The following is a 21,285-nucleotide window of genomic DNA, read 5'->3' as shown; positions in this document are numbered from 1 at the left end:
CTACCAGGAAAAATGACATTCTGAAAATGCTCTCTCTCGAATTCTGGACATCTCTTCTTTCCTCTCTGGCTAATTCCAGGAATGCCCAGGAAAAGCCCACTTTTTTTTACACACTCTGACTAGTCAGTTCTCTGACTTGTGTATGTTATATTTCTGGTCTCTCACGACTCCAGAGCAGAGAGGACACTAATAATAAATCTAGTAAACATAAGCAACATTTAATAATTGTGCCCTGTGTCAAGCTCTATGCTAACTAGTTGATATTAGATTACAAATTTAGAATTTATTGAGCACTTTAGATACAATCATATTCTCTTCCTCTTTACACAGAAAGAAACTGAAGTTATTAGAAATAATCTCACCCAGAATAGGAAATGGTGGGGCCATGATTCTGACTCAGAAGGCCCAAGTCCAGAGTAAACACTATGCTCTCAACAAACACTATGCACTGCTGCTACTTAAACAGAATCCTGGAACACTGAAAGTCACTAGACCGAGAGATTTTAAGAGCTCAGAGGAAGAGATGTTCATGCCAACATGAACAATGGGCTTTGAGCTGAGAAGGGTTCATTCCTGTTGGTTGATAAACTGTAACAAGTGTATCACTCAGGGAGGGCTGTTTATAATAAAAGTACAGGAACCAGGCATTTTATAGAATTTCTGTGTACCTTCTACTCAGTATTGCTGTGAATCTAAAACTATTCTTAAAAGACTAAGTCTAACCAAATGTGAGGCCCTGCCCAGAGTTTCTAACCCACTAGGTACAAGATGGGATCTGAGAATCCACATTCCTTGTCACAACACCATGCTTCGTTGAATGTCTCTCCTAGTTTTATTGAAATCTCTTTAAGGAGTCTGCGTGACAGCTTGTCACACATAAATATCTTTTAATAACTTCTTTCAACATTCCGTTCTCAAAACGTTTTCTTCTTTGTAACGTCTATGCAGGTCTCTACTCCCTTTCCCACTTCCTCTCCCATGGTTTAATTCCAGGATACGCTTTTCCAGACCCTGATGATCATACTTTTGATTTTTCGAGCACAGTGACCTGGCCTGGAGGCTTCTGCCTAGCTCATCTCCCCACATGAGCTACACCTGTACAGCTGCTCAGAAGACAGATGACAGAGAATGGAATGGCCATTCAGAGAGGGACCATTTTCAGAATGTCACTTTTCCTGGTAGGTGGAAGAGGCCCTAGAAGTATGGGATGGCCCTTTAATTCCGTTTGCTCTTACATAACATTACCTTCAGGGTTAGTCAATAAAAATCTATTAGGAAGAAAATGTAAAAGTCCTTTAAGTACACTAACATTTTCCTTTTTTACATTCCAAATTATGTTGTCTTCTGGCTAGTTTTCCGTTTTTATAATCCTTGTTATTTATTTATCTATTTATTTTGGACTTTCAGATCTCCTTGCCTTACTTCTTATTGAAAATGGAAATTACCTAGTAACATCATTATCACATCTCTGATGCCTTCCAGTTTTTTATTGTTTCTATTGTTTGGAAGGCATTCTTCTTTTTCCTTTAGTTCAGTAACCCCATGAACTGATTGCTACATATTCTGAACATAGCTCCTTATGTGATGTTCTTTGTCCTAGAATTTGATGTCATCTTTCTTTTTTACTTGTAATGTGGTTTGAGTTTTCTTTTAAATCTTTGTAATTTTTGTTAGTTTTTGCTTTAATCACATCTTCCTGTGCTTCTGTAATCTGTCCACATCCTAAGGAATCTCTGTTTTCCCTGAAGCCTTGCTCCCCAAAGTGTTCTGTTTTCTGGATCCTGTCTGGAATGACCGCCCTGAAGGCTTGCTTCAGATCTTTAATCCTGGAACTTCTATTGATTCCTTTCAAAGTTCGAGTCATTATTTTTGAATATTCATCCTCCTTCTTGATTTATCTCTTGGGTTTGATGGAGTAAATGCCTAAGTAACTTTAATGAAATATAGATAGATAGATAGATAGATAGATAGATAGAGAACAGGAGAAGGGCTTCTTTTCTGAATATTTCAGTATTTGAAAAGATGCCTATATTCTGCCTTTCTATTTAATTTATGGGACAAAGGATATTAATTGTCTACTAATATATATTTTCCCTTCTTTCATAGTGATAAAGTATTTAGCTGGTCACAGTGCTGTCTAGAATAAAGACTGTTGACCCTGTTTTGCAAGTATAGATGGCCAAATGAAATCAAGAAGCAGTGTGGTATGGTAGCATCCTGGAATCATCCACAGGAACCACCTCACTTGAACCATTTGTCCTCTTTTTTTGTTAGTCCTTCTGTCAACTGCTGCCTGGAATATATATCATATGGTCAAGGTCACACATAACACTACAATAAATGGAAAAATCCTGAGTCTCTGAATATCACAGTAGCTAAAAAATACTTTGTATTGTTCAAACCACTGTTATTCTGGGATAAGCGACACAGCTATACATAAGTCTTGGGAGAAAAAACTTGGGTTCAAGAATCTATGATGGAATAATGGTCAGTAATAATACACAAACACTATCCAAATGATTACTAGTACCCAGTGTTGTGAAGATGATAAATAGTCCTAAGTCAGGCAAGTCTGTAATCCCTGCTACCCAGGAGGCAAGAGGATCACAAGTTCAAGGCCACCCTGGCCAACGTAAGAAGATCTTGTCTCAAAATTCAAAAGGGCTGCAGATGTAGCTCAGTGCCTAACATGCTCTGGGTTCATAAAGTTCTCACTTCTTGTATATTACCTGGTATTTTTCTCTCTGAGAGCTCCAGGGATCTTATTTACTGCTGAGGTTCTGAAATTCATGATAATTTTTTTCTTTCTTCCTGATTGGCACTCTCAACTTAAAAATTCACTTTTTAATTTCAACTTCTTGTTTTCTTAAGGGTATACACTCAGAAGTAAGACAATAGGTCCACATCTGTGTATAACATATTTGAATAGAGTACAAACATATTCATGAGCATGTTAGTATATTTAAAAATACATGCAAATATTGGTAAACATACACAAGACTGGAGAAGGTAATAAAATGGATATCTATAGAAAGTCATCAGCCAGATCTAAATAAGTGCCATGATTTTCCAAGTTTCCTTTATTTGGCTTCTTATTTTACTTCTAGGATCACGTCTTCCTCTTTACCTTTGTCTTTTCTGTCTTTCTAAAGAGATCTTTTTCTACTTCTTGGATGCTATACATCACGATTTGAGCCTCTGGGTTTCATACTTATTTTACAAGTCTTCTTCTTGATTTATCCCTATGTCCAATTCTTCTAGCAAATTTAAAGGTGGCAATTATATCTTAATTTCCAAGAACTTTTTTTTATTCATTGTTCATAAGATTCCATTCTCATATAATTATGCACTGTCTTATTTATTCATTCCATATCAGTTTTCTATAAATGAGTAGTAGTATCCCCAAGCCTAGTGTTTGGACACAGCATACCATTTATCATCTCCCAGTGTTTCTGAACCAGTTGTGCAAGGGACACTCAGCCATGTGCTTCTGGCTTGGGGTCTCTCAAAGGCATACATTCAAGGTGTTGGCCAAGTCGGCAACAGTTTCCATGTTGGGAATGGAGAGGCCAGGGGATCCATTTCTAAGCTCACAGATATAACAACTGCATGGAGTTAGAAGATCTGACCTGTGAGTTTGCTGAGAGGCATCATTTGCTCTCTGGGTAGACCCTTTCTATAATATGGTCACCAACTTCTTTCTTTTTAGCTTACTTCAAAACACAGCAGCTGGTTTCCCAAGAGGAGTGAGGGTTGAGAAGGAAAAATCGAGGGAGGAAGACGTGGGGAGAAAGAGAGAGTCCCATTATATCCTCCATAATTTTTGCTCACTAGAAATGACTTGTCTAAGTCACAATCAAAGGGATTAAAGGGAAGAGTCTCAAAAAGTTTTGTATGTGCCAGGTGTGATGACACACACGTGTCATCCACGCAGCACTTGGGAGCTTTGAGGTGAGCCTAGACTATATAGTGAGTTCAAGATCAGCCTGGTCTACACCAAGACCCTGTCTCAAAAAACCTAACAACCAAAACAAGATTTATGGATGTATCTTTAAAATTACCATATTTTGTAAATTCCTGATTAGTTTGTTTTCATGATGCTTATGATTTCCAAATTTCCTACTTCTCACGTCAGTTCCTCTGGTTTTACTTTTGTCTTTCTTGGCCATGCAACAAGCTTTCTTTAAATGTCTAGAAACACTAGTTGCTTATTTAAATAATATAATAAGATGTGAGGGTTGACTAGGCTTGCATGTTAAAGGATCAAGGATGAAGGATCAGCAGATTTTATCAGTGTCTTTTTTTTTTTTTTTTTTTTGGTACCATGGATCAAACCCACAACCTCGACCTTGCCAGGCAGGTGCTTACACCACTGAGCTAAATCCCTGGCCCCCAGGAGCAGCAGATGGTATGGTGGGTGATATTCAGTGAAATGATTGGGCCCTTATTCTAATTTGAGATCTTTGTGCTGGGAACTAATCCATGAACTACCTTGCTTTGCTCTTCCCCCTTCATCTGTTCAAAATTTTCAGGACTGTCCTGCCCAGATCTTTGAGGACAAGTGCTTAGCCACCAAGGATACAAAGGTAAGGAAGAAGAGTGAAGGGATTGGTTCATGTATCCACAGATTTTCAACCAATCCTACTCTTTTCATCCTCACTGTAGCATCCACCATTCATGGTTCCGGCATCATGGAGACGACAGTGCGGAGGTTTTGCAAGGACCTCATTTTTCTAGCAAAAAACTGCTCTAGTGCTATAAAATCACTAAAGTGAGAATTTACTTTTTTTTGGTACTGGGGATTAAACTCATATCCTCACACTTGCCAGGCAAGTGCTTACACCATTAAGCTAAATCCCTGGCCTTAAAGTGAGAATTTAGATCCTGTTGCTAATTCACTATAGAGTCTTTGCAAAAGAGTACTTCTACACTTGTCTCATCTATAAAATTTTATAAATAGATTAAATGAAATTTAAATTTCCTTAACAATGGTAATCTAATTCAGCTAGGATTTGTAACTTTTCTTGCAGCTCTGTGTAATATATTTTGAAATATAAAAGTCTACTACATGATAAAAAATTAAAATGAGTTCAAACTGAGACTATTACAAGAAAGTTAAGAATAAGATTCCGAATTGGATAATTTTGTACTTTTTCCAGATGACAAATAGTGTAAGAGCCTTCCTGCATTATTAGTAGAATTCTGGGTGATGGGAAATTTTTCTTCTTCCACAAAAAATACAGCATTTCAGTCATGCAGAAAAAATATGAAGCTGGTGGACACCAGAATTTTCTCTTGGAAGTTTGGCTTGCACCTTAAGGGCTTCCTAAAAGTAGTCATGGGTAACCTACCTTAGTGCCAACCTACTTTAAACCATTTTCTGAGAATATATATTTCACATAATCTTTCTAGTTCCTATTCTAGTGTTTTGATTGACTTTCCTTTTCCAAATATGAAGTTACATCTTTGACCCTGTAAATTATGAGCAAAAGTCATTCAATCATTTTATAATTTTGCTTTCTAGTTATACCTTATCTTATCTTTACAGCAATGCCAGTGTGATGATTTTAATTAATGGATGCTGTATACTACATTTGGAAACAAACAGGAGAAAGGAGTAAAGTCAATGGAAAGTTATGAAAATTCCCAGACATACTTTTAATTCAGGTACAATAAAGCACTTGAGAGCATCAGAGATGCCAAGATATGCTCATTGGCATAAGCCATGTTCAAGACTCAGGAAAAAAATAACTAGAGGCAAACATTTACCAGATCCATTAGACACATTGCACTGAATTTCATATAGAATTTCTGAATGATGTTTTTGCAATAAAATAAGTCAAACAAAAATCAGATTAAATCTTGGGGCATTGACCTTTGTGTTCTTCTCCACCAGGAAATTATCAGAAAATCTCACACTTCATCCTGCTCTTTATGGATAGATATTACCACTCTAGCCCTTTACCTGTGTAAACAATTCTGAAAGCAACTACCATGTTTCCATGAATATTTTCTTCTCCAGGTTAAGGAGGCCACCATGGTCTCCCTCCTCTAAATGTTCTCTCTCACTATAATTTTCTTTTGATGTGAATATACTAAGCCAGCACTGGTTTTTTCTTGTCTCACTTCAGAAATAGAAGGGACCAGGAAGCATAACATAATGAGCTATAAATATGGAGTATATGGGAACTTTGGAAGTCATTTTTTAACTCGGGAAATAATATAAAGAACATAGCATTTCTTCATTCAAGGGACCTTTTACTGAGGACCTACACTGTGTGATGGGACTTTAAAACTTAAAAAGCTCATAGATGAAATCTATATGTTTTTAATTTTCTCAATGTGAAAAAGAACACAATACAATGTTTGATACAAACAATGCATTATTAAGTGGATGAAGCCCAAGATCCTTTAATGGTCTCCAATTTTTTAAACGTCAAAAAGATATCAAAGACATATTTTGGGAGAATTCTTTTAATGTAGCACAGAAATATAGGTATTGCAAGCACTCACTGCTATAGCAGAAGAACTGTAGGCAGAGTCAGAGGACTTGTGACCAAGTTCTAGCTCGACACCTGTGTAATCTTGAGAATGTCATATTACCTCTCCAGAAATCAGATTAACCACCTGCAAGTGTTAGTAAAGTAAGTCTATTAATTAACTAAAGGCAAGGACCTAGAACACATGAAATTTTGAAATCTAGTCCACCATGAAGAGACAGGATTCTTCTCTACCAATTCAGATAGAAATTGATTAGCATCTTCCGTAGGGAATGTTCCCTTTCCCTCACTTCACTTCCTTGGAGATTTTTTGAGGAAGGTACAGGGAATCGAACCTATAACGTTGAGCTTGCCAGGCAGGTGCTGTGCCACTGAGCTGAATCTCTGGCCCACTGAGATTTCAATAATTCATAGGAGAGGCAGATACAGACAAAGGTAAAATGTCTTGGCAAGAACAAAATGAAAAAGTAGGTTGGTGACCATTTAAGGTGTACTAAAGGCTTAAACTCTGAAAAGACAAGGAAAGGGCTATCACGCACCTCTTAAACATTAGCCAGCTTGGCTCATTAGGAGAATTAAGAAAGCAAATGTTTCAAAGGAAAGCTTTATGCTGGGGAGAAAAATGCATCAGAACAGAGCTAGTTGGGCTAGCTAAAATTTCGATGGTAAAACGACATACCAAAATTTGCACCTACAAAAGTCCAACCAACAAAACAAACACAAAAAATATAATAGTATACAATGTGGAGTGATTACATCAAGCTAATTAAAATATCCATCACCTCATTTTGCTAGTATTTTTATGGTGACAGGTGAGATAATTTATTTACTGTCTTAGCTATTAGAAATGTACAGTATGTTATAATTGAACATAGTCTCCCTGCTGTGTGTTACATATGTATAACAAAACATCACAGTGCACCTCAGAAATGTGCAATTACAATAGTAATTACATTTTCTTTAAAAAAATACAGTAGTGTCACACCCCCATACACACGCATACAGACGTACAACATAGCAAGTTTGGAATTCAAGAGGGATTCGTCCAACTCACTTTGTATAACTGGTGAACAAACAGTTTACCCTCAAGGCCTGGTTCAAATTCAGTTTTCCTTCTGCAATTTTCTCTAACCATCCAACCGAGAATTAATTGCATTTACTCTGTGGGACTAAAGGATTTGTGCATATTGTCATCACGACCCTCACTACGTGGTTGTGTTCCATTGTACAAGTCTGCCTCTCTTTTCCAGTAGGCAGTGATTTTCTTAGGCAATGCTTCGTTTCAGAGCTCCTTGGATCCTGAACTGTGTGGGGTGCAGAAAGCAGGATGAGCAAATGACTTTTTTGTTTGTTTGTTTGTTTTGTTTTGTTTTTGGTACTGGAACTCACGACCTCACATTTGCCAAGCAGGCATTTATGCCACTGAGCTAAACCCCTGGCCCGTAAATGACTTTTAATTTGATCTGAGTCAAGGGTTAAATACTGAGTCTAACAATTTCCAAGGACTTTTCTTTGCAAGAAATTTGAATCCCAGCTTAGAAGGAAGGGCATGTTCTATTTGCACATGATTAGTTGTAGCCCATTTTAGTTCACTTTTAGTTTACTAGAATACCAGCTAGAAATAGTTTTCAGCTGACGCTAATTTCTATTCTTGCCCTGGTAATCACGGGCTTCATGTAAGTGCTGGGAATGAGCTGAGGGAAACACACATCAACCCTCATGCACCGGGACCTTCAGGAGCATCCTAGTACTGACTTTCTGAACTCAGTGAAAATGCTTTTCTGAGTAAGGGCCATACCTGCCTTTATCATTTGGTTGCCGACTCACTTCATCCCTTGTAGGAGATAAAAGAAAGCATTTAAAGTATAGCCAAATGCTGAAACTACGAATAGACCGGGAATTAGCATGCAAACTAAGCTCAATTAGGCACTCTTTGGCTACAGAATGCTCTTCCCACACCATCCAGCCATAAAGTTCCCACTTTTCTGGACACACCTTGCCTTTCCACAGCATAAACATGTATATGCGTCTCTGTAACCACTGCAGACTTTGTTTCCTGAGACTTAGAATGTAAGTTTTGGCTGTTATAACAGAAACTCATAGACTAAGTGGCCTAATGACACTCATTTATTTCCCATAGCTCTGACTCAGGCACATCCTAAGTCTGGATAGGGCTCTCTTTCTAATTTTCAGGTGTCTATTTCTCAGTGTGTTTTCTTATGGTAGGTAGAGTATCTTCTTATGGTAGGGAGAAGACAGGACAAAGCAAGGTCTCTCATTGTTGTTATAAGTGCATAAATTCCATGATGAGGGCCCCACCTCACACATTAATTCCATGATTACTTCCAAAAGGCCTCATCTCCAAAGTACAACTGCATTGGGGATTAGGGTTTTACCATAGCAGTTGGGGTACACTCAAACATTTAGTCTATAGTAACAAAGAAACTAAAGGTAGGAACTGTGTGCTGATAATTTTCTGGTATGCCCCACAAAGATCATAGAATGCTTCAGAGTTAATTGAAGTACTTATTTGTAGTAAGGTATCAAATGTAGTCATCCCAAATCCAGCTCTTCCAGAAATAATATATTTATTTTCCTAAAACTTCTGTGATCCCCTTGTAAGTCGCTACCCTTCTACATGCTGGTTGGTAGGAGGAGGCCATGTTTTAATTCAGCATTGTAATCTCAAACCCACTTCATAGTTTAACTTGAACTGGCTCTTTAGTCTCTCCCTTTTGAAGGCTAAGTTTAGTGTCTAGGCTCCCAAATTTCAATCTCTTTTCAGCTACTCTGTGGCATTGTCTTAGTCTCTTCAGAAGCTATATCAAAATAACCTTGATTATGTAACTTATAAACAATAAATTTTGTTTCTTATAGCTCTGGAGTCTGCGCAGTCTAGCATCAAAATGCCAGCAGATTCAGTACCTGATTGTTATGGTTTGAGAACTGGTGGTCAACTTAATGACAACTGGATTACATCAGCTTGCATTGAGCAAAGATGCTCCACCTGAGGAGGGTTGCCAGGATATAAATAGGTGGAGAAGAAGGGGAGGTGTGAGAGGGTTGAGGCGTTAAGGAGGCATTGTGGGTTCTCCTATGAGTTGCTATCTGAGCTGTTGGTTCTCTTGGCGAAGCTTTGGTCTTCACATCGAGCATTGCTTCCTGGCTCTGGAGGGGAAGACACGTGCCGCTTGGTCTCCAGGATGAACTTGTCATGCTGCTTCCTGGCACGTACCCGACTGTGCTTGTTGTCGGAGGAGCTCGGGGCCTCCGCATCACTGAGGACGGCTGTGGTGCCTTTCAGGATAGCCCCACTCTTTGTTGTGAGTGTGACTTCTTGGCTCCAGTGTAGAACCCTCATCCCAATAGCACAGCTCCTTCATCCTGATGGCATAGACTTTCTGGCTTCCACTGCTGACCCTTGGGTCTTCCTGGCACAGATCCATAAAAGAGACTGGCATGAGTCCTTCTTGTGGGCTCTGGACTTCCAGTAGGACTCATGGAGGCATTGTCCTGAGCTCTGGGTTTTTATCTGGACTCATGTGGGACATTGCTGTGGGGTTTAGACTCTTGACTAAGATTTCTATGTCTTTGGTGTTGTGGATAGATTTCCTGCATTTTCCTGTGTTAACTCCCGGTGACCATTATAAAAGTATTATAAACTCCATGTCCTAATCCTAGTTGTTCTCTGTGTACAACCCCTGCCTACTACACTGATAAAGGCCTATTCATTATAGATGTCCAAGAGAAGTCTAGAGACTGAGGATGGAGAAAAATAAGTCGAACAGTTAAGAGAGCACAAGAAATCCAGGGCCATTAGTTCTAAGAAGTTAATGTTTAGAGAAAACTTTTCAAACGTATATGACATATTGCATGTAGAAATATCCTTAGACATCCTCGACACTGGGTATTCTCAATGCTGGTACCTCATTAGAAGCACTCAACACTCAAGTTGTCAAATCAGATTCATTCCCCAATCCCCACTCTAGATTTACCAAAATCATAATATCATACATGGAGATGGGACTCACGTTTTTCTATTTTGTCAAATTGCTCAGATTATGATAACACTAGCCCAGAGTCCTATGTCTGAGAATCATTAATTTAGTCTGTATGTGTTCAAACTTTCTTAACTCAGGAACTTTTGATATTAAATAGGAAACAAACCTTCTTGCTATTTCTGGATGCTGAAAAGAAGTGAACTCTTGTGGACACCATAAGATACATGCTATAACCAAAGAGCATTCATAACCATTTTCTGTACTATAGCCCAAAACTTTAGTACAAAAACTGTAACCCAGATATCCTTGAACAGTAAAATGACTAGACAACCTGGACGGTGTTCACAGAAACTTTGAAATACTATTTGGCAATGTGAGAGGATGGACAGCTTCTACAGAAGTCGCTTAGATGAATCTCACAGGTACTGTGTCAAACCAAAGAAGTTAGAAACAAGTGAGCACAAGTTGATTGACTCCATTTACATCAAAATCAACAACAGACCTCATAAAACTATTGTGATTCATGTTGGTTACCTCTAACAGATTGTGGAGGACAGAGGTGCCTTAGCATTGGAGTTTGATCCAGAAGAGGTAACAAAGAATCTTTGAGGTAACTGGAAAGTTCTTTACCTTGCCTTCCATAGCAATAACAAGGGCATGTTCATTTTGTAAAAATTCACTGAGGGGCTAGAGATTTAGATCAGTGGTACCTACCATATGCATGTTCCAGGACCACACACACACACACACACACACACACACACACACACATTTACAGAGTATACATGTGCAATTTGGAGACTTTATTTATGCCATCATAAAAATTGAAAAACCAACAAGCTTTACTTGGCCCTGGAGAAACCATAAGTGAGCCCAGCAAGGAAAACTTCTGCTCTGGTGGGAACTAATGTGCAGGGGGTCTGTCTGGGCCTCCTGCCGCAACATCTGCATTACACAAGGATGTGGACTGCTGACACAATTTGTGTTCTCATCCTCTTCAGATGAAAGATTTGACTTCCAGAGAAGGTTATGTCAAAGAAGAAGGGAAGGGCAGGTTTGGGAAAGAGATAACTACCTTAAAAGCCCATTATACATAAAATGCAACAAACAAACCCACTCCTGTTTTTCATGTGACCTAAAGCATTGCAAAATGAAAGTGAATGCAAAGAAGACCAGGCCACAACATTTGCGCCTCACCATTTTTTGTGTCATGAATAGCCTTTGTCTTCATCAATTCCACTTTCACACAATAAAGCCTCTTTTATTCAATCTCCACTAATTGACAACTTAGAAGTTACCTGGAATTCAGTAAAATCTTTCTTTAAAGATTGGGTGGATTAGCAGTAGAAACACAATTATAGGTAGTATGAGTGCAATCCTCAGCTAATAATAATAAGCAACTTTAACACTAAGCAGCTTTAGAAATGCTTCAAAAATTTTCCTTTAATATCGATAATGATGCCAGTGTGCCCACTTTCATCACTCCTATTCAATATAGTACTTGAAACTTTAGCCAGAGGAATTAGGCAAGAGAAACAAATAAAATGTATACAATTAGGAAAAGGAGACTTTAACTATCATCTTTATTTGCACATGGTATTACTCTATAGTTAAAAGACCTAAAACATCCATCCACAAGTCTTTTAAACATAAAAAAGTATTCAGCAATAGAGCAATAACAACACCCACCACTAAGAAATCAAGAAAATAATTTCACTCATTAAAGCTTCAAAAATAAAATTAAGTACCTAAAAATCAACTACACCAAGGAAGTAAAAGACCTCTATAGTGAAACTTTCTGATCAATGAAGAAAAAATTGAAATACATATTGGAAAATTGAAAGACAACTCATGCTCAATAAAATTAATATTGTGAAAATGGCCACAGTGCTGAAAGTAATCTACAGATTCAATGCAATCTCCTTAAAAATGTCAAACACATTCTTCACAGAACTAGGAAAAACAATCCTAAAATTCATATGAAAGCACAAAATACTCAGAATAGCTAAATCAATCCTAAACTAAAAGAGCAGTGCTATGGTATCACCATATCTGATTTCAAAACCTACTACAGAGCCATAGTAATAAAAACGGCATGATTCTAGCATAATAAAAAACACGTGTGTGAAAGGAATAGAACACAAGACCCAGACACAAACCACACAGCTATTTCCATTTGATTCTTAACAAAAATGTCAAAATCATATAGTAGAGAAAAGACAGCTTCTTTTAAAAAACGGTTCTGGGAAAACCAGATGTCCACATGTAGAAGACTGAAACAAGACTAGTTTTTACCTCGTACAAAATGCTAACTCAGGGTGAATCAAAGCCCCACATATAAGGCCTGGAATTTTGAAACTGCTAGAAGAAAATGTACAGGAAACATATAAGAACATAGGCAGTGCAACGACTTCTTGAATGGGACTGCAGTAACTCCAGAAATAATGGTAAGAATCAATAGATCAAATTACATAAGTTTAAAAGCCTTTACAGAGCCAAAACAAATTAATAAAAAATACACACTGCACTACAAAATGGGAGAAGTCTCTGCCAGCTCTTCTGAGAAAAGGTTAATATTGTGAATATCTGAAGAATGCAAAAATGCAACATTAAAAAATAAACAACTCAATCAATATATTGTCAAATGAACTGAACAGATAGTTCTCAAAAGAAGTACAAATGGGCAACGAATATAAGAAAGAGATGTTCAACATTTTTATCTATCACAAAAGGATAAATCGATGTTTCACCTTACCACAGCCAGAATGGCATATGATTAAAAAAAAAAAAAAAACTATTGGCAAAGATGTGGTAGGAGAAGAAATCTTTATACCTTGTTGCTAGGAATATAAATTAATGCAGTCATTATGGAAATCGATATGGAGGTTCCTCAAAAGATGAAAAATAGAGTTACTATATGACCCAGCTATACCACTCCTTGGTATACACCTAAAGGATTCAAGGTTGGTGTACTTTAGTAATACCTACATACCCCAGATTATCACAATACAATTCACAGTAGCTAAGGTATGAAACCAAACTAGGTGCCCATCAATGTAGGAATGGATATATATGTATGTGTGTGTGAAAATACATTCAGCTGTAACAGAGAAAGAGATCATTCCATTTGTAGGAAGATGGTTGATACTGAAGATTATCAGAAAGATGAATATTGATGTTTTCTCCTATTTACAGAATCTAAAAAATTAAATGAGACAACATGAGAATAGAAGAGACATTATGAGCGAAGAGGAACAGAATCAAGTTAAGGGGAAGGGAAAGGAATTTGATTTAATGAGTAGAAATGACCAAAGTATGTCATATCTATGTGCACCAAAATGAAACCCATTATTCTCTATAACTAATATGCACTACTACAAACAAATCTAAGTGAAATGTCTAATATGATGCTTAATTCAGAACTCACTTAGTATCAAGACCCATGGTTAAATTACAGGAAGTGGTACCTGATCAAAGTTGTACTCTCTATCTCAAGATTCCTTTGCAGGCCAACATATTATAGTACTGGTAAGGGAATGGACCCTTTAGATGAGTATGGTAGCAATCACACTCTCTGCATTGATTCTATCTCTCTACCAATGCCAAATGTCATTAGACCCTTTTATGGTCATCTCATGGTAGGCAAGGCAGTAAACATAATGGAAAGAGTTGGAGTTGGAAAATCCTTGATTAATGCCTACCTTCATAATTTATTAATAATAATTATAAATGGCAAATAACACAAAAATTATTCTTGTAACAGAAACTGCATTTCCTCATATGAATTTGAAAACCAGATTAGAAAACACACTGACTACTGGAAAGCATCACATTTGCAAAGGAGGCATAGCAAGGAGTGTAGGTGGCATTCACCAGAATGATTTCTATACCTGAATCCAGTCCATCAGTCAAAAAGGGGTGACTTTACTACATCCAACTCTGGCTGAGAATGCACAGTTGAAATATGTACTGATATTCTTTGATTTGTTTGCCTAAGGTTTAAGTCTACCCATCAAATTAATTATTGTGGTCAGAGGAAAGAGTTTTACTGATTTGACTAGGCCTTCAACAGAAGATCAACTTCTTAGTCTTCATGCAAGGTGCATGAATTCAAACTGGATTTAAAAAACTGGGTCAAAAATTAGTGCTGCTGTTTGAAGAATAGCAAATGGATGGTGGGGAGGCAAACAATACATATTGATCGGAGTACTCTACCTGGAAAAGATATGAGTAAATAATGCTTTTTAAAAGACATCCACATCCTAATCCCAAGAACCTAGGAATGTGTTACTTTATGTGGCCAAGAGAATGGTGGCCAGGAGGATTGATTAAAGATACAAGCCTCTGAGATGGAAAATGATCCTGTAGTATTCAAATGGTCTCAGTGTAAGTGTTCTTGAAAGTGAAAGATAGGGGAAGAAGATGAAGATAGAGCTATACAGTGTTAGAAGGACTTGACTCTCCATTGTGAGATTTAAAACCAGTGGAAGGGGCTATGAGCCGAGGAATGCAGTCAGCCTCTGGAAGTTGGAAAATGAAACAGCATACCTTGCCAATACATTCATTTTATCCTTATGAAACTACTGATCTACAGGACTGTATGATAATAAATTTGCATTTGAAGCCACTACATTTGTGGTAATTTTTACAGCAGTGATAGGAAACAAAAACACCATCCTACCTTAATTGATAGCATGGAGGAACTAGGGGAGCTTAAAATATAGGATCACATTATCTGTGTGAGATCACCACAGAATATGGCTAGCCTCAACCCTCAGGGTGCAAATAAGAAGCAGGGGAAAGGGACAGAACCTATAGCCCAATTAGATTCCATGAAGGTGATCTGATTCCTGAGTCACTTTGACATTTCTCATGGGCTCCAACATAAGTCACGTCTTAGTAAGCCAAGAGGGGAGGATACTTTGAGGGTTTGTAAATGAAGCCTCAGTTTCTGATAACAGCTCTCAGCTGACCTGTGCTAAGGTGAGGAGGGGGAAAGAAGGGAGGTTTCTATGCCCCAAAGAGCACTGTAACTTTCTGAAACGCCAGAAAGTTCTGCATGTCAGCATCACTGGAGGGGGCGGGGCGGGTTTGACTACACCTCACATTTCCACCCCAGCTACAGACAGGAAATTATGGAAGCCAAGAAAAGCCCTCCATTAGAACACAAAGTTTAGAAAGAAAGATAAAATAGAAAATATGCTCCAAAGGGAAAGGTAAAAATGAATTGAAACAAACAAGCAAAATTTAATAAGCAAATTTAAGACCCACAAAGTATTCGCTAATGTCATCGTGGAGTCTTGAAGTTGAGTGAATGAAACTATTTCTAAGTTTGGAAGGATCTAAGGTTTTCAAAACAATTTAGCTTTGCATTGGCATACAGTTTATCTTTTTCGTAGATATTTGAACTACCTAAAAATATTCTCCGTCAGGTAGAGAAAACCCTCAGGCTCAAGAGGATGAGAAGAAGGCTGCATGGCCCACTGCACTGAAAGCCCGCCAGGGAAACAGGACTGGCACTGCCTTCTGACTCTGCCGACTGAGCCAGTGGCAGAATTAAACACTTGATTTCCACAGGGATAGCAGAGGCTGACTTCTTCCAAAAGCCTTCCTTGTCGGCCGGCTGTAGGGGAGGAGCCACAGACAACATGCACAGCAGTGTCTTGTGATTCCGTAGGGAAAATTGGGTTTCAAGTCAACAGGCTGAGTGGAGTGCACAGCTCAAACCAGGGAATGCATCGTACCAAGCGGACTGGAGTCATCACCTTTCAGGTCAGCTCCCTACTTCTCACCTCCAGAGCCTCACATGGGCAACGCTGAAGCCTTGCATGCTCTCTATGAAGGGGACTTGAAATATGATGGAGACAGAAAAGGTCAAGTGCAAGAAACAATAATATAAAGTGGAGAAATTTCACTGTCAAAAAACCTCAATAGTCATTGCTTGTTTGCCTAGAAATTGGGGATTTGCAGCGCTATCTGGCCTGTAGAGTTGTGGTCCCACCAGCGGCACTGTTCTGTCTGAGATGTTCATGGAAATTGTGAATCTCCAAGTGCAGGCTCTTTGCAGAATTTATATTTTAATGACATCCTCAGGTGATTCATAGGCACCTGAAAAATGGGGAAGAACTAAGCCAGTCTATTCTTCACTGGGTGTAAATGGAAAAACTGCACCCCAGAGAGAGAAAGGGACGAGATGGATTCCACAGGAACAGCTGTCAGCAGAAAAAGGGTTCATGCTCAGGATCCAGGTTTCTAGTTTTCAAAAACTCTCACATAGTTTCTCTTAGTTGAGAAACTCGAAGTATAAAAATGTAAAGAACAGGCCAGGGATTTAGCTCAGTGGCCTAAGCTAAGTGCCTGCTTGGCAAGCACAAGGTCGCAAGTTCAATCCCTGGTACCTAAAAAAAAAATAAATAAATAAAGAACAAAGTAAAAGACAGCTAATAGAAAATAGGGAGGTAGATCTTTTAAAAATGGGAGGAGGACCAAGAGATGGAGGGAGGGAAGGGGAGAAGAGTATAAAAAGAATGAAGATGTGTCACGTACATGTACCAACTTCCCATAATAAATGTAATCATCGTGCATGACAAACATGGAGTAATAGAAATAAAAATTAAAAACTCAGGCCAGGGATTTAGTTTAGTTGGCTCAAACGTCTGCCTGGTAAGTGTGAGGTTGTAAGTTTGATCCCTGGTACCCCCCCCAAATTAAAAACTCATCCTTTGTATTCTTATTTTATTTATGATGTTTTCTTCAATATTTTATCATTTCCTCCCTCTCTCTTTTTCTTTCTTTGTTTTTTTTTTTTTTTTTTTTAGACAGGTTCTTGCTATGTAGTTCAGGCTGGTCTTGAACTCACTATGTAGCCCAGGCTGATCTCGAACTTGTGGCAATCCTCCTGCCTCACCTTCTTGAGTACTGGGATTATAGGTATAATGCCTGGCCATGCCTGGCCTGATTATTTTCAAAGGCAATTCTTCTAAAATATGTTACAATTATCTTACCTTGGTAAGTGAAATATCTTACAATGATCATTTTTTGGTGATTCAGCAACCCTATCACGGCCTTTGTGGTTATTCCTTTTTTCAGTACTGAGAACTGAGTCCGGGGTCTTTGAACTAAGCAGCATGCCCATCCCATTTTTTATTGTTTTGAAACTAGATCTCATTAAATCACTGAATTCCCCAGGCTGGGCTCCAATTTGAAAAACTTCCTGACTCAGCCTCCCAGAGTGCTAGGATTACAAACCTGCACCACCAAAGCCAGCTATCTCTGTAGTGTTCTTAAAGTTCATTTGAGCGGAGTGTTATGGTACAGATTTGTAATCCCCAAGCTTTGGGAGGCTAAAGCAGAGGGAGTGCAAATTCGAGCCTAGTTGGGCAATTTAACAATTTAGAGAGATTTTGTCACAAATTAAAAAAAAAAAAAAAAAAAAAAGAGTAGGGGGAGGTGGCGACAATGTAGCTCAATGTAAAGGCCTTGGATTCCATCCTCAGTGTCACAAAACCAAATGAAATTCTTTGGCCTTTCATCTCCCCTGCCTGCAGTGTGTGGATCAGTGTAGTGATTAAAAGTCTGTGCTTCACAGTTTCAGAGATGCGTGAGTTGCATTCAGCCAATTCTAGGTGCTACTACTTGGGTGAGTCACTTAAACTCTCAGTGCCAGACTTTCTTTATCTATGAAATGGGCCTAACCATACTGCACGTGTTAAAAGGAGTCAGTGAAGGCACACATGGATACCCTTATCACAGGGTTTAAAAAAAAAAAGAAGGCAGCAAACTTTAACTCTTAGGACAGATACAACAAACAATGGTCAAGAGTCCCCTTATAGAGAGTGACATGCCCCGGGAAAGCTCTTTTTCCTTCCAATTTGTCTACTGTTCAGATCTCAGCACTACCTCCCAGGCACCGGTCAGAGCTTTTGTCTCCTTACTGATGGACACATACATTAATATCCACATCTCCTAAGTCTCAGAGGGTGTGAGATTGAAGACAAAGCCAGAGCCATGAAGGTTCAATGTATATTTAATCACCAGAAACCTAGAAAGGCAGAAATGAGATATCTCCTTAAGAGTCCCTTCAACTTACGCATTTTACAAATGGGAAAACTGAGTCTAAAGGCATGGATATAACACATTTACCCAAGGTCGTATGCGTTAGTCAAGAGTAGATATATAGTAAAAGTGTTAATAAAAAGTAGTTTCAGCTTTACTGCCTACTTGTAAATTAGAGGCCTTAGATACTTAATTTCATTACATCCTCCTGTTTGGGGAGAAGGTGCTATCATTCTTTTCTATTGGTAAATTCAGAAATTGAGAACCACGGAGATCATATAAGGAACTATAGAATATGCTACTAGCAAGGGTCAGGACTCAGCTTTCACTCCCTGCCTGGCCTTTGCACTGGGCCCTCAGTCTGCACACACTTTGCTCTTTGACTCAGAGATTCCTGATGCAGAAAGAGGAACCTTAGAGGTAGGGAGGTTTCACTCTGCACCGAGGCACTCATTTGTGTTTGTATAGAGCATTCCATGTTTGAGTTTCTGAGAGAAAATTGTTTTCCTCTACTCAGGCTCAGGGTTGGAGCTCTGCTTCTTAGCCATCTGTGCTGGTACTTGGTCAAGCCTTAAAACTGTCAGCTCCTTGACATATGGCTTGAATTACAAGTATGCATTCCTAAGGAACCCAAGTGCCAGGAATGCCATGGTTGTCTTTAACTTACTTGAATGCAATTCCCTAGTTGTAGTGAGCAGTTTCCCCAAAAGGGCTACAAAATCGTGGTATGTAGTTTCCTGTAATAACACAGAATGTCACTAAGAACCCAGGAATGGATGTCAAGAGACATGATGCTCCACTAGCATGCGATGATGGGCTTTGAACCTCAGTTGTCTGATATCTGGAGCCCTTGTGTCCATCCCCATGCTCGTGAAAATCCCCTCTTCCAGCTGTGATTGGCTCCACCACAGCACTCAGCACTCAGCACTCCATGTTATCAATGCTCGTTTGTTCCTCATTCTCTACCCAACGCCTGCCGGCTCCCAGTGGCATAGATTGCACCATGTTCATTCCTGCATCCCTGGGGCCTAGCAGGGTGCGCAGCACGTGACTACTAGATAATGAGCTGTAAACCCCCTTATGCCTCTCGCAGTTTCAGATGGCATTTTGCGCTGAATAACACAAAAAGGGAAAAGTGAACTTTTCAGTACCACAACAGAATTTTTTATGGTTGGTTTGTATATATTACAGGTACTCACTTGTTTATAGGAGAAACCATAAAGTAAATAAATATGCACCCTGTTAACAGGAGAATTTTGGTCTCAGAAAGATGGAATACAGGACCTGCCTGAGATTAGCCTGTCATGATCAAAAGCACTGACCCTCTCCTTATGGCCATAATTTCTCTCATTTAATGTTTTTTACTGCTTCAAGAGGAAGAGAGAGCAGAAAATAGCATGATGGCACTTTCGGCAAACTTCTGGTGAAGTATATCATTCTTATTTCTAGTGATCCTTGTAGTTTCATGGCCAGTACCAATAGTAAAAACTCCAGGATCCAACTGGACTCTCCTGAGCAGTGTCCATGTTGGTTTTCCAGCCAGTGAGTCATGCGGCGGGTCTAGGATTCTGCTTTGGTCTCTCATTGTTCTGGGGTCTGTGGAATCCAAAGCCTAATAAAATAAGATCTTCACCTTTGGCAGCTTCACCATAAGCAATTTTTGGCATGGAAAAAGAAAAATTATAATGCTGCGGGAGCTGAGAGGAGACAGGAGAAAGAAAAGATCTGCAGCCTAAAAGGACAGGAAGGTCTGGAAGAATTAGAACCGATTTTCCAGGCAGAGGACTGGAGGCAGAGGGAGAGTGGTGTCTGGAGGAAGCAGCCTGATGAAGGCGGGGCAGCCAGAAGGCAGAGCGCCCGGCGCCCGAGGGGGACTATGGGAAGTGCGAGGGGAAGAGAGTTGGAAGAGCTGAGGCAGAAGGTCCAGACCACAGCCAGTCCTGCAAGGTGGAAGACAGAAGAGAATGGAGAGTGCAGACACAAGGGAGAAGACAGGGGATAAGTCAAAAAGACATGAGATGCTGAATAAAAGACACAGAAATGGGGGTAGAGAGAAGAAAAAGAATATTCTTTTTTTCAAATCGTGAAATGACTAAGAATTTCTGAAGTGTCTGCTGTTAGCTAAGATGTCAATATATTAAATAATTCAGTTTCAACTGCACATTAGTTGACACCAATCAAATCCCAGCTGCAGGCTAGTGAACGTACAGGGCAGTATTATGGATGCTCTCTAAACTACAACTGAAATAGCACACAAACAACTTCTACTTGTTTCTTATTTCCAGTGTAGTAAATACCAAATTCCTGACCGTCTGATGCACAGTAACTCAATGCTGACCTCTTGTCTTCTGATAATAGTAAACTATCTTCTTAGAAAAACTCCCAGGGAAGTCTACATTTGCCAGTTACACCATTTCTATTGCTTCCAAGTCCTACAGGTAATATTTAGTTAGATCTTCTGCTTCTGCGTCTCCTCAGTTTGCAATCCAGGTGAGTGCTGGACCTGTCAACCCACTGAAGGCCCAACTGGTGAAGGGTCACCTCCAGGCTCTCTCATGTTAATGACAGAATTTTTGTCTCTTGTGGCCCTTTCCAAAGTATTGTGATGACACAGCAGTTTGTTTCCTCAAGGCCACCAGAGAAGACTTTCTCTGACTTCAGGGAAGGCCAAGTTCCTTGTTGAAGGGCCTTTGTCTGATCTGAGAGCCAACTAAAATAATCTCCCTCTC

Source organism: Cavia porcellus, unplaced genomic scaffold, assembly GCF_034190915.1.
Source record: "Cavia porcellus strain 051 isolate PalLab524CR breed Dunkin Hartley unplaced genomic scaffold, mCavPor4.1 scaffold_3, whole genome shotgun sequence".
Lineage (NCBI taxonomy): Eukaryota > Metazoa > Chordata > Mammalia > Rodentia > Caviidae > Cavia > Cavia porcellus.
This window is presented reverse-complemented; position numbering follows the sequence as displayed.